This window comes from Rousettus aegyptiacus, unplaced genomic scaffold (assembly GCF_014176215.1).
Source record: "Rousettus aegyptiacus isolate mRouAeg1 unplaced genomic scaffold, mRouAeg1.p scaffold_m13_p_1, whole genome shotgun sequence".
Lineage (NCBI taxonomy): Eukaryota > Metazoa > Chordata > Mammalia > Chiroptera > Pteropodidae > Rousettus > Rousettus aegyptiacus.
In genome coordinates this window covers 94,576,392-94,589,407 of record NW_023416284.1, presented here as the reverse complement: position 1 = coordinate 94,589,407, position 13,016 = coordinate 94,576,392, and the positions used below count along the sequence as shown (strand labels likewise).

The 13,016-nt window shown below is 45.1% G+C and overlaps 1 pseudogene; it reads right to left on the bottom strand.

The window, feature by feature from the left end:
- Positions 1–11,790: 11,790 nt before the first annotated feature.
- On the bottom strand, positions 11,791–11,908 carry LOC118604713 (annotated as a pseudogene).
- Positions 11,909–13,016: the final 1,108 nt, after the last annotated feature.

The window sequence follows — 13,016 nt, the reverse complement described above, 5'->3', positions numbered from 1 at the left end:
CCTTCACATGGGCAACAGTCCTATAGCTTGGTATGTCTCTGTACAACAAAGAGGGAAGTATGAGGAGGGTCACCACAGAGTAATTTGTATCAGTGGTACATTGAAAGCATTTTGGGATGCTGAAATAAACTGGGGGGCAGGGGAGAGGGTACATGCAGTTTGCTTCCATGCGGCCAGATGAAGAATGTTGTAGAACAGCCTTTCCTGCATGATGCTCCGCAGACCCAAGCCTCAAGAGGATCCCTCCAGGGATTTCATAGTGAAATATGTTTAGGAAACACCAGTCTCCTCTGGATGATTCAGAATGCACATTACTAAATTAAAGACTCCTAGAAGTCCTCTAGGAAAGAAGCCCATTTAAACTGGTGTAAGCCGGGGTGTACGAAACAGGTGAGGAAGGACTCCCTTATTAATAGCAAAATAACCCTGACTTCCATGGGACCAGTTTGGGAAACACTGGTATAGCAGACTCATGGGGAAAGAGCTGTATATATACAAACACAGATATGTATATATTTGTATTTGAAAAAGTTCTGGCAGGATGCACCTCAGAACTTTAATGGTGGCTGGCTGGGTGGTGGAATACAGATGATTTGTATTTTCATCATAATTCGTTTTGGTCTTTTAGCTGACCTGGGTTTTCTAAACTGCCTTTCGTTACTGTACATAACATTTATAATTAGTAAAAAAAAAATTGCTAAGAAAAGGATTGAGGGACAGCTGAAGGCGTGTCCACAGTGCTGCTGCACCTAGAAAAGCTGGGCCTCCAGCTTGGAGAGGCCAGGCCCTTATTTAGGCAGAGATATCCCGAGCTCACATTCCAGTGGGAATCCATCCCAGCGCATTCCTCCAGCACCGCCGCGTCCAGCTGCACCCTCCCAGGGCCTCCCTCTCCTTTGGTAGCCGCAGCCGCTGCCGTGGGCCCTGGGCCCAGAGGCACATCTGGACCTCATTAGGGGCCGCCAGCTCCAAAGCCGGCACATCTGGCCGCCGCGAGGCGGAGTGCGCAGCAGGGCAGCAAAGGGGAAGGGGCACGTCAGGACAGGGCCGCCAGGCGCGCTCCGCGCCGAGGCATCTGGAAGTGGGGAGGTGGTGGGTGGCTGGCCGCAGACAGTGCTCTGCCGGCAGGGCTGGCCCGCAGAGCAGCGCCCTCGCTGGCGGGGGATCCCGAGGCCCCAGAGGCCTCCCAGGCTGAGATGCGGAGGCCTGGAGAAGAGGCAGGGTTTCTGGGCTGCACCACGGTGCTCTTGCCCGCAGGGAATCCTGGGGTTGGGTCCTGGAGGCCTGCCAGCCTGGAGAACAAAGGACGGCTTCAGGATGTGCAGCAAAGAAAGAATGGACAGGGATGGAGAGTGCCTAGGCTTGTGCTGGCCCAGCCTTGGGCCTAGGCTTGTGCTGGCCCAGCCTTGGGGCCGCAAGTCAGAAGGTAGGGTCTTTTACATCAGGACGGAGGATACTCCTGTTTGAAATGAGAAAGGCAGGTGCAAGAGGGCCTTGGAAACAATGCTTCTGGCAGCTTCTTCCTTACACCAGACACGCCCATCCCCCTTCCCCCTGTGGTGCCATTATTTGTCCCCTTTGGGGCCAGTTCCTCTAAGGCTTTAGCAGCCCTGCCTATTCTTTCCTTGAGACAGCAGCAGATGCTCCTGAGATCTATTCCAAAGTCAGGCAGAGATAAAAGAAAACAACCAGTCAATAAAATGTACAGCCTATCCCACTCGGCCCTCCCCCCTCCCCTTTTTTCCTGCTGCCTTAGACATTGCCTGGATCCCACTTGGGTGGTCCCCTATTATCACAGGAACCCCTAGATTCCCTGCCTCTGCTCTCCACCTCCCTGTATCCTCGGCAAGTGACTTACCAGTGGGTCCACACACCCACACTAATGCCCTTGGAAGAATTCTCAGAAAGATTTAGTGAGGGCCAGTTAAAGCAGAATCCAAGGAGAATAGCGGAAAGCTCAAGGGCTTGGAACCCAACAGATTGTCCAAAACCCCTGTGCTTAACCCCTCTCAACACTAGTTTCCTCCCGTATGAGGACTGTTTTAAGCTCTGTGATAGAAATATACAGTAATACTATTATATTATATTAGGTAGTTAGTCAGACTTGCAACAGGAGGAACAAAAGAATAGGGGCCTGGCCTAGAGACCACCCAAAGAACACCCCAATGGTAGTAGATGACACAGTCAGCAGTGGCATATAGCAGCCAAGTGTCAATCAAAATGACCTCACGTGCCAATCACCTAGGGACGCCTTTGTGAACCACCCATCATGGCCCTAAACAAACCGTAGACCCCGCCCCCGGGATTACAGCTCTCTTTCTTCCTTGGCTGTAACCGTGCCTCCCGCCCAGGGGTACAAATCCTCATTTCCACGTGGTTAGCCAGTTTTAAGCTTGACCCGTCTTCTACCTCATAACATGCTTCTTAATAAACGAGTCTTTCTCATATTTACTGAGTTGAAATTCATTTCCTCATCAGCGATAAGGGTCTGGAGGTGGGTGTTATTGGAATTCTGATCGCCGGAACGGCAACAGAATCATTTTAGGTTTTAGAAAAGTTGCAAAGACTGCACAGAGAGTTCCAGTAATCCCTTCACCCAGCTTCTCCTAATGTTAACATCTTACATAACTGAGGCACATTTGCCAAAACTAAGAGATTAGCATTGGCACAATGCTATCAACTATAGACTTTATTTAGATTTTTCCAGTTTTCCCAAAACGTATGTAATTAAAATTTTTCACTAGCTGCATTTTTAAAAAAGTAAAAAGAGACAAGTAAAATTAACTTTAATAATGTATTTTATTTAATCCAATATATTAAAAATATTGTCATGTCAACATTAATCAATATAAAACACATTGTGAATGAGACAGTTTACATATTTTTATACTAAGCCTTTGAAATAAGTGTGGATTTTACACCCACAGCACGTCTTAATTCAGACACTAAATTTTTATCGAAAATTCTTGATTTGTAGTCAGACTTCCACAACATCTACAGTTGAAACAGTAGATTCATATACCCAAGTTGTTTTAAACATACTTCAAAGTTTTCTGATAACTGAACTGAGTATAAATTAAAATATTTTAAATTAAATAAAATTAAAAATTCAGAACTTATTTTTTGATTCACAGCGGGAGCACTTTTCAAGTGTCTAATAGCTGCGTGTGGCTAGTGGCTATGCTATTGGAAAGCTCAGATATAAAAGATTAAAAGAAGTAATGTATGAAGAACAGTGCCTAGCGCACAGTAGGTATTCAGTGAACGATGTGTATTGTTATTATTAAACTCTAGATTTGCTGCCAGTAAAATCAATTTCTAATCATGTTATCAAGACTTTCCCACCCATCAACTGTCAGGTGTAATGGAAGAAGGCAGAGAAAGGTATTGATCTGAGAAGAGAAAACAAGGGGGAGGGACAGAGGAAGGGACCCCCCTCCCCTTAACCTCTCCACGTGCTGGGGTCCCACTCCACCAGCCCTTTCTCCATGTCTTGTATTCAGTGCTCTTGATAGTCTTCAGAGCAGGCACTGTTATCTCTGTTCACAGGTGAGGAAACTGAGACTCAGAGTTGAAGCAAGAGAGAGACAGGAGCCTTGAGTTCCTACCCAGCCACTCGTCTCATTCCAAGGTCTGGGTGTTGTTTTCCTTCTCTGGGCCTTAGTTTCCCCATATGGGTTAAGTAAATGAGATGGAAGTTGGTTTGGGTTACTGAGTCCATCTAGGACGATTTAGAATTATTCAAACAGGGGACATTTGTCTGGCCATCACTTCTCAAAATTCACCCAATTCTGATTTGTTAATAAGTAAATAGATAAGAAAGAGAAAGAGAACTTATTTTTCGATTCGCAGTGGGGGCAGGGGGGCCCTGCCATGTAGCTGGCAATATTTGAGTCAACACGTTGAGACACCCTCTCCCAGTCTCGAGGTGCCTAGGAAACCTAATTAATTATGGAATTATGGGGCGCCGCTTGTGCTAATATAGAACCAGGGCCGAGGGAGTTAGGTGTCTCAGGGGATATTTATAATGAGCTGTGGCAGTCTGGTGAGTCACTGCTCTGCTCTCCAAGAGGACACACCTGCCTTCCAGGAGGGGAGGCTGACATTTTCTGGTCAGGCCCCCTTCCTTTGCTGGGGACGTACATACACACTGTGGTCAACCCTTCCCCCTCCCCTGGGCTCCCTAGGGACACTGGTCAATACAATCCATTCCCCTCCCCCATTGTAGCAGCATTTCCCAATAGCCTCCCACTTCCCAGACTGAGGCTGTGCTGTCCATCAATGATGCTACAGACTGGCTGTTAACTGGGAACATCTCATTCCAGAGGGATTTCTTCTGGGAAAGTTTACTACAGTCAAGCCCAGACTGCAGCTGGGCTCTTGAGCAGCCTCCATCCAGGGCTAGTCCTTCCGGGAGGCAGAGAGGCAAAGGCAGAGCAGAGTAGGGAACAAACATTCATCGAGACTCTTCTCTGTGCCAAGGCCTGACCAGGTCACTTGGCATCCCTTAGCTCACTAAAGTGCCACAATAAATTGTGTGATGGGTTGAATCACCCACACTTTACAGACAGGGAAACTGAGACTCAGGAAAAGCAGCTAGGAAGGAGCCCATGGCTAGAAAGTGTTGAGCCAGGGTTCCCACTCAGGCCTGTCTAACTCCAAAACTCTTGTTTTTATAAGATTATCTTAAGCTATCAGACTAGTGGTACAAAACACTTTCATTGCATATACGTGTGTGTGTGTGTGTGTGTGTGTAACTTAACTCAAAATATTGAGGGCAGGGCCAAACAGAAACTATTCAGAGAAAGAGAAATAACCTCTAAAGTAATAGAGGGAAAAATTCAATGGCAAAAAAAATAGTAATAAATTCGGAAAAAGGAAAAAAAAAAGAGGAGGGAAAAAGAAACAGAGAACAAATAGAACCAAGAGAAAGCAGAGTATATTTAATCCCAAATATATTTATAATTACGTTAAACATAAATGAACTAAATGTTCCCATTAAAGATTGTCAGAATGGGTAGAGGACAAATCCCGACTCGGGTTTACAAGAGATACATCTGAAACATGATAAGGATGCAGAAAGGTCGAGGGCAGAGCCACAGTCTGAAGCAGGGATCTCTGGGGCTGCAGGATATGCTCTCTCCTGGGTCTCAGCCTTCCATTTCTTTCTTTCTCACCTTGGCCTTTGTTGTCTCCTAAGTGAGCTTTTGCAAAGCATGTGATTTAATGGAAGGCACTCTGGCACCAGCATTAGATGAACCAACCATGTGACTCTGGACTTAACTTAGGTGACCTGAGCCTCAGCGTCTTCTGTAAAATGGAACAATAATTAATACCTTATAAGGATGTCATAAGGACTAGAGACATATTCATTGCATCCGCTACACAGTAAAACTACAATTATGTTTATTTTTTGTTTATGTTATGATAATTTTATGTGCCTATGTCATTGATAAGACTCTATGGGCTGTTGCTGACAGTCTAATAGATTATTAAAACCTTTTCCTTGTGTGTTTGTGGTGGGCAGAGTATAGGAGTTGGGGTGGGGAGTGGGGGTGAATCTGCTCCTCCTTCAAGGCTGGGAACTTCTAGTGGGTCCAAGCTGTAACTCTAGGTGTTCATTTGTTCGCAAGCCTGACCGATCTGTCACTCTGTCTTTGATTAGGTCACACTTCTGCTCAGGCCCTAACCTTGGTGACTTCCTACTGTCTGTGTGTCAAGGTCCCTCCTGTCTCTTAGGCCTCTGATGGCTTGCTTTCTGCTGACTCCTTCCACCTGTGGACACTCGCCCCTGAAGGCAATCACTCAGCCCCTCCTCCACGCCCCGCCTCCAAACCTGGCAAGGTCTCATAGCTGTCCATCCAGAGATGCCCCGCCCCTCCAGGTCATCCAGGTCCACATTTCCTTGTTTGTAATTCTGAACTCCAAACACTCTAAAAACTAGACTTTAAAAAATAAGTTTACTATAAACTGATTAGGCGACAAGTCTGGTCTGCCCTCATGTAAGATTATTTAGTCTTTATTATGTCTCTTATGCTTTACCATAGAAACTTTGCTGGGTTTAAGGAAGGGTGCTGTCCCAGAACCTGCTGGGGTGTTCTGTAGGGCCGGTACATGCATCATGTGACTTTTCTGAATCCGGAAAGCTCTGAAAACCCAGGCATCTGACCCCAGGGCTTCAGGCAAAGGGCTGTGAACCTGCAGTAATGACAGCCTGTGGCCTTCCCTGTGCAGGCTCTTTATGTCCTTATTGCTCATCCTAGTCACAACTCTGGAAGGCATTCACTCCTCCAGTCTACAAATGAGGATGCTGAGGCCCAAGGTTATATATTTGGGAAAGTGGCCAAAGCAAGTCCTTCCAAGTAGCCAGCCTCACACATGTTTTCCTCTGTACCAAGTGCCCCTCCTTTCCTCAGGAGCTAGCCCCCTGCCTCTCCATCTCCTATCCTTCTGATGCTCCTGGGATGTCTGTATACAACATGCCTCATTTTGCTCATTTAGTAGTATTCATTGAGGGCTTCTCACACTCTAACATGCACAAAAAATCTTAAGATGCTGCTTCTGATTTAATAGGTCTGGGGGTGGTATTCTGCATTCCTGACAAGCTCCCAGTTGCTACTGAACCCAATTTTGGGAGCAAGGGGCTAGGGGACAGGTGGGGATACGGATTTAAAAGACGTAATTCCTGCTGTCATCACTCTCGCGTAAAAGAGCTCCCTATGTACCTGATTCGAAAGTAGGTGTGATTATTATCTTCATTTGACAGATCAGGAAACAAGCAGAGAGGTTAAGTAACTTGCCCAAGATCACATAGCTCAGAGAGCGCCAGGATTTGAACCCAGCGAACCTGGCTCCAGAGTTCATGCTGTTGTTAACTACTATACAACACGCAAGTTGGAGACATGGAGCCTGTCAGTGCAGAGTGACAAGGCAATCATTGTGGGCAGGGCTGGCAATAACGGAGCACCGAGGGGAAGACCGGGCTCCTTTTTAGCACATGGTGAATTTTCAGGATACTGGAACTCTCCCCTTTAAACAGCCATATCCATTTTCTTTAAAAGTTCTTCCTAAAGTGAATTGCACATCTTCCTGCTGTATATAACTTAACCTTTTTTTGATAACTCAGGCCAATCTCATGATTACTGATGCTTGTAACCACAGCAGGCCTTGAATAATGTCATTCTGTTCAGCATCGTTTTGTTATAACGTTGATGAGATGCTGTAGGGACTTATTTATATCAATCAGCCTATGGTAAAATTAGTTTCGTTATACATCCTCTTGCTGAAAGTTACAGAGCCTATCGATGACGTTGAGAACTTAATATGTTCTGTAATATTAGTTCCCAAACCATCCATTTTCTGTTTCTCATAACTATTTCTTTCCCTTTTTTTAAATTTATTTTTTTTTATGTTGACATAACTATTTCTATGCATGCTTCCAATACACTGTGGGCTGAGAAACCAAGTGACCAACCTCCTTAGAATTCTGTGTAAAGTCAGAGTGTGTAGGTGCAGAGTGAGGCTAGAGCAGTTTCTTTAAGACAAACATACTTTTCAGCTTTTGTCCATGGAATTTATGAGATTCAGTTTGGTTGCACATTTATATGTTTTTGCTTATTTCCATGGCTGTGTTTTTTGAGAGTTAAGGGTGCTGGACGGGTACCCTTTATATCTGATTTACAAATTGGAATGTGATTGAACTCCCAGAGGAATTTTTAAAAACTGCCTAGAGTTCTATTCTGTACTCTGAGGTGGAATGTCGGCCTTTGCATTTTGAAAAACTGCGTTTGGAACCAGCACTTATCCAGCACCTACTGTATGCTCACAGTGCTGAGCACCATGGACAAAAAAACCTGCAAGCCCAGTCCTCATGTATTACAATGTCAAGTTGAATAGGCAAGTTGAAACATATGAAGCCAACCAAGGCTAGCCCGCCTTCAAACAGAGAGGGCTAGTGACAGCGCTACCGCAGCACAGTGAGGATATCTGTAGGGAGGGAAGGGGAAGCCACTTGGTGTGGTGAGAACAGCCTGGATGTGGGGTCAGCAAACCTGGCTCTGAGTTTCTGCTCCCAGACCTGCCAGAGAACTCTTATCTTCTCTGGACATCGGTTTCCCCATCAATAAAATGGTGATAAGCCTCTTACCCTCCTGGGATTGTGATGAGAGAATCCCTGGGAAAGCACCACGTAAACTGTAAAGTGCTGTCCACACGTGTGTGGTGAGACTCCCACAGGTTGCAGGGAACACCAACCTGCTCTGGTTACTTGCAGCAATGAGGCTTTATTGTAAGGCTGTGCAAGGGAGGTAGGAAGGCTGGCGGGAGTCTCATCAAACAGAGAGCAGCCCTCCAAGACAACCGGATCCTTGTTCTGGAGTCCGTGCATGCTCACACCAAACCCAAATATGGACTCTCTCCGCCTGATGCCTTCTGCTGCCTCCCGGCTCCCGTTCACTACCTTCTCCTCATATAATCCTCACCTTCTGCCCACTTAATGTCCTCTGGTTTTCAAGCATCCAGGTGAGAAAGAGCTGGCTTGGTGAGCCACTGTCCAATACAGAAGGTCTCCATGGAGCAGAGTTCTAAGGCTGAGCTGTCCCTCTTACATGCTCCTCCTGTGTATGTAGCCTATAAGTGGCTACCCTTGCGTCAGGCCAAACCTTGGCCCAGGAAAGTTATGGCCAGGCGTGGGCTCCTATGCCCAGAACTGCAAAGTGCACCTATGGGTGCTATGGGTGTGGCTTGCCCTCAGAGAGAGCAGTGCAGACTTTCCCTTGCAGAATAGGAGCTGTTTTTATAGAGGGAGGACAGCATTTAGGCAGTTAATCTGGCCAGCAAACAGCACCTGCCTGTCATGTTTCACGTGCCACGCAGTAAGGGCCAGCCACAGGCCACACTGCAATCTGGGAAGGTGGTGGCATTCCCACTCACCACGTTCTGCAGGTTTCTCTGGTGGATGAACTCTCTTCTCAGTGACCCCTGCCTCCAGGCACCGGCGTCTCTGTGTGTGCTCCCCAATCCTGTGATTAAGATTTGCACACAGCATTTCTACATGAGGGTGCTCATTGTAGCATTAGACATAGTAGAGAGAGTTAGAACCAGTAGTGGGACAACTAGTTACCAGTATTTGGTATTTTATATCACAGTGTGCATGTATGCATTAAGAGTTATGCGACTGAAGACTATTTAATGACATGGTATAATAGTAAAGGAAAGTGCCAATTTGGCATTATTTGTATGTGTGCAAATATGTTTGTGTACATTCATCTGTACATAATATCATTCACATAAGAAAAAGACTAGACGACTCTCACGTAAAAATTTTAGTAGTGGTTATCTTTGGGTGATTTTTTACGGAAAATTTTGTCTTGTTTTCTTATTTATACTTTTCTCTTTTTCTACATTTTCTACAACAAATGTGTTACTTTTACAATCAAGAAAAAAGCCCATACATATCATTAAAAAACACAACCAACCAAACTCTGTCCTCTGAAAAGAAACTTATAACTCATTTCTCTTCCACACACTTGAAGGATTCACAGATCTCATGAGAGGAAGTTGTATTTTCAGGGAAAATGAAGTTTTGTGTTAAAGGTATGATGTTCTAATGGTGGAATGTGGAGTATCAGTGACCTAAGAGCGGTATGGACTGCAAAGCCTCCACACCGCTAATGAAATCAACCCCCAGAGGCCTCCTTCTCAGGTCTTCTTCAGGGGAAGGTTGTAAAGGTGGCCGGAGGTGAGGGTGATAGAAATGTCCAGAGTGGACAGAACCAGGACACTTTCCAGACAGAACACCTTGTCACCAACATATTTAAAGGATTAGAGCGAACTGGGCATTTATATGGTCAATTAAAATAGTGACCAGGTTTTTGTTTCCCTTTTTGGGAAAATCACTGCACTTTTCCCTGCAAAAGAAAGAGAGAGAGAGAGAAGGAACCATAACAAATGCTATCAAACTGTCATCATTGATGACCTCTAGATGTACGGGGGAGGGAAGATGTAGGAGGAGGATGATGAGAGCATTTGCTTTTTAACTTTGTCTTTTATGCAGTTAAAAAAGGAAGAGCATCATGGATAATTTTTATTTTGCAGGCATGTGGGTTTTTGGTAGTCTTCAATTTTTTTATTGTGAACACAAGATACCTTTGTAATTAGGAGAAAAATGTCATAATGAAAGGATCAAACATGTGGTTGGCCACTGGGTGGCCATCCTGCTGTCCCCACCTGCAGGCTGCCGACCACCCTCACTCTGGGGCCAGAATCCTTAGGCTAGAAGCTGCCCACACTCTGCAGGGGGTGGGAAACTGGGCAGGGAGCAAGCAGCCTTAGCCCTCCACTCTGCCCCCAGCCCCTCCTGCCCCTCTGGGAAAGTCTCTGACCCCTGGGCATCAAATCCTGTTGACTCATTTTTTTTTAAATTGTTTATTGGGGTAACATTAGTTAATACAATTATATAATTTTCAGGTGTACATTACAATTTGACATCTATATATTCTGTTGTGTGTTTACCACCCAAAGCCCAGTTTCCTTCAGCTACATTGGCTCATTTCTAAGTCACAGTCTTAGCTATCTTCCCAAGCTTGACCCCATCTATCTGGGCCTCCCTGCCTTCTGCCAGCTGCCAGGCCTCCATGCTTAGCTGGACTCTGGTCTGGCCCCTTCTGACTAGTCCTTTCCTGGGGCTGGGACTGTCCAACGAGCATTTCACTCATGGCCACGTGGTAGTTGGCTGCATATTCAAGGCTGCAATTAAAATCTCAAGAGAGGTGCCTCCAGCGTTCACATGGACTGTCCAGAGTTCACTTGGCCTTGGAGATCAAGGCTCATACTCTGAGTCAGCAAGTGAGCATAGTACAAGATCAACAGAGAACCCTGAATGAGAGAGGATTCCTGGCCCTAACTTTATGAGGCCACCTGCCAAAGTATCATAGACTTCAGGATCCTGAGACACCTGCCAAGTTATGCCTCCTATAATTGTAATCTCAGCGAGACCCTGAACCCAGCCCTCCGAGCTGAGCATCTCCCAAAATGGAGATGATAATGATCTCTTTTATCCAGGGATTCCATCAGGGGCAAATAGGTTAATGTATGTGAAAATACTTTGTGAACTGAAAGTGCTTAAATGGTATTTTCTGTGAAAACCCATTCAGGCACGTTGAGAAGTTAAAAAAAACCAACTAGTTCTCAAGTGTTTGTTACCCACTAACTATGCATGCTCAATTCCTCTAGCAAGTCAAGAAATAGAAGATGTATATGGTTCGTCCCCAAAGAACCTATGCTCAATTGGGGAAATGGAGCACTCATATTAAAAGTTCATTTTCTTTTGGCCAATGATTGGGAGCTTGAATCAGAAGACAGACACTTAGCTGGCAGGGGAAGGGGTGGGGCGGGTGAGAGAAGAGCTCCCAGTTGAGAGGTGGGCAAACCCGAGTTCAATTTGCAGCTCTTCCCATCATTAATTTCCATGAGGCTGTGGGCAAGTCAATTTCTTTCACTGGGCCTCAGTCTCCTAGGCTGTGAAAAGGAAACAGTGATGCCAACCACCTTAAGTCATGGTGCAAATGAAAGAAAACAATACACATAAAGTGCCACCCTGGGTCAATGTTACAAATACGTCCGAAGTGAGAAGATCAATAAGGCTCCCCCTTTTTTAAAATGTTATTATTTTTACTATTTATTTATTTGTTTGTTTGCTTATTTATTTATTTATCTATTTATTTTTTAGGCGAGGCAACCCTTGGTTGACCTCACAGATTGCAAGGACCTTGTCAGCTTACAGTCCCTTATTTTTCATGCACCTGGTCTTCCTAGGTGGTCTCCCATCCAAGTACTAACCAGGCCCAACCCTGCTTCGCTTCCGAGATCAGACAGAATCGGGCTTGTTCAGGGTGGCATGGTCATAGACTAATTTTATTTTTAATCATGGTAAAAACACATACAATTGATCATCTTTACCATTTTTAAGTGTATAATTCAGTAGTGTTAAGTATGTTCACATTGTTGTGCAATACATCTCCAGAACTTTTTTTATCTCACAAAACTGAAACTCTATACACATTAAAAAGTAATTCCCCATTTTCCCCTCCCCCAAGTTCCTGGCAGCCACCATTGCACTTTCTGTTTCCATGAACTTGACCGTTTTAGACACCTCCTATAACTGGAACTAGGCAGTATTTGTCCTTTTGTGTCTGGCTTATTTCACTTAACATAATGTCCTCAAGGTTCATTCATGTTGTGGCACGTGACAGGATTTCCTTCCTTTTTAAGGCTAAGTAATATTTCATTATATGTGTATGCCGCATTTTGTTTATCCTTCACCTTTAATGAACATTTAAATTGCTTCCACCTTTTGGTGGAATTGTTGACGATATTACAATTAATATGAGTGTGCGAATATCTCTTTGAGATCCTGCTTTCAATTCTTTGGGGGTATCTTTCTAGAAGTGGAAGTGCTGGATCATATAGTAGTTTTATTTTTTAGTTTTGAAGGAAGCTCCATACCGCTTTCCATAGCAGCTGCCTCATTTTACAATCCCACCAATGGTGGACGTTAGTTCCAGTTTCTCTTCATGCTTGCCAACACTTGCTATCTTCTATTTTTTTATGAGTTGCCATCCTAACAGCAGCGAGGTAAACAGGGTCCCTTTTTGTAAAGCTATTGTAATTTCTTCTCACTGCTCTAGCATTGCTTCTAACGAGTCTGATTATGGGATTGACCCATCATTTGGTCAGAGGAGTGTGTTTTCTCTGATTTTGGAAGAGTGAAGCAAGGTTGGGCAGGATGCCAGTGCTTTCAACCTGCTGAGAGCTGTTCGCCCATGGCCTGTGGCTGGAGAAGAGCACAAATGAGCTGCGAAGGCGGGCCACGCCTGCTGCTGTATTTGCTTCGGCTGAAAGATGCCATCAAGGGACCAAGGCGCTCTCCAGGAGGCCAGATCCCCTGTGCGTCCCCTGTCACATTTTAGGGAGCCTCTCACCTCTGTTATCTTGCTCCTGACATCTCTGCCAAGGTT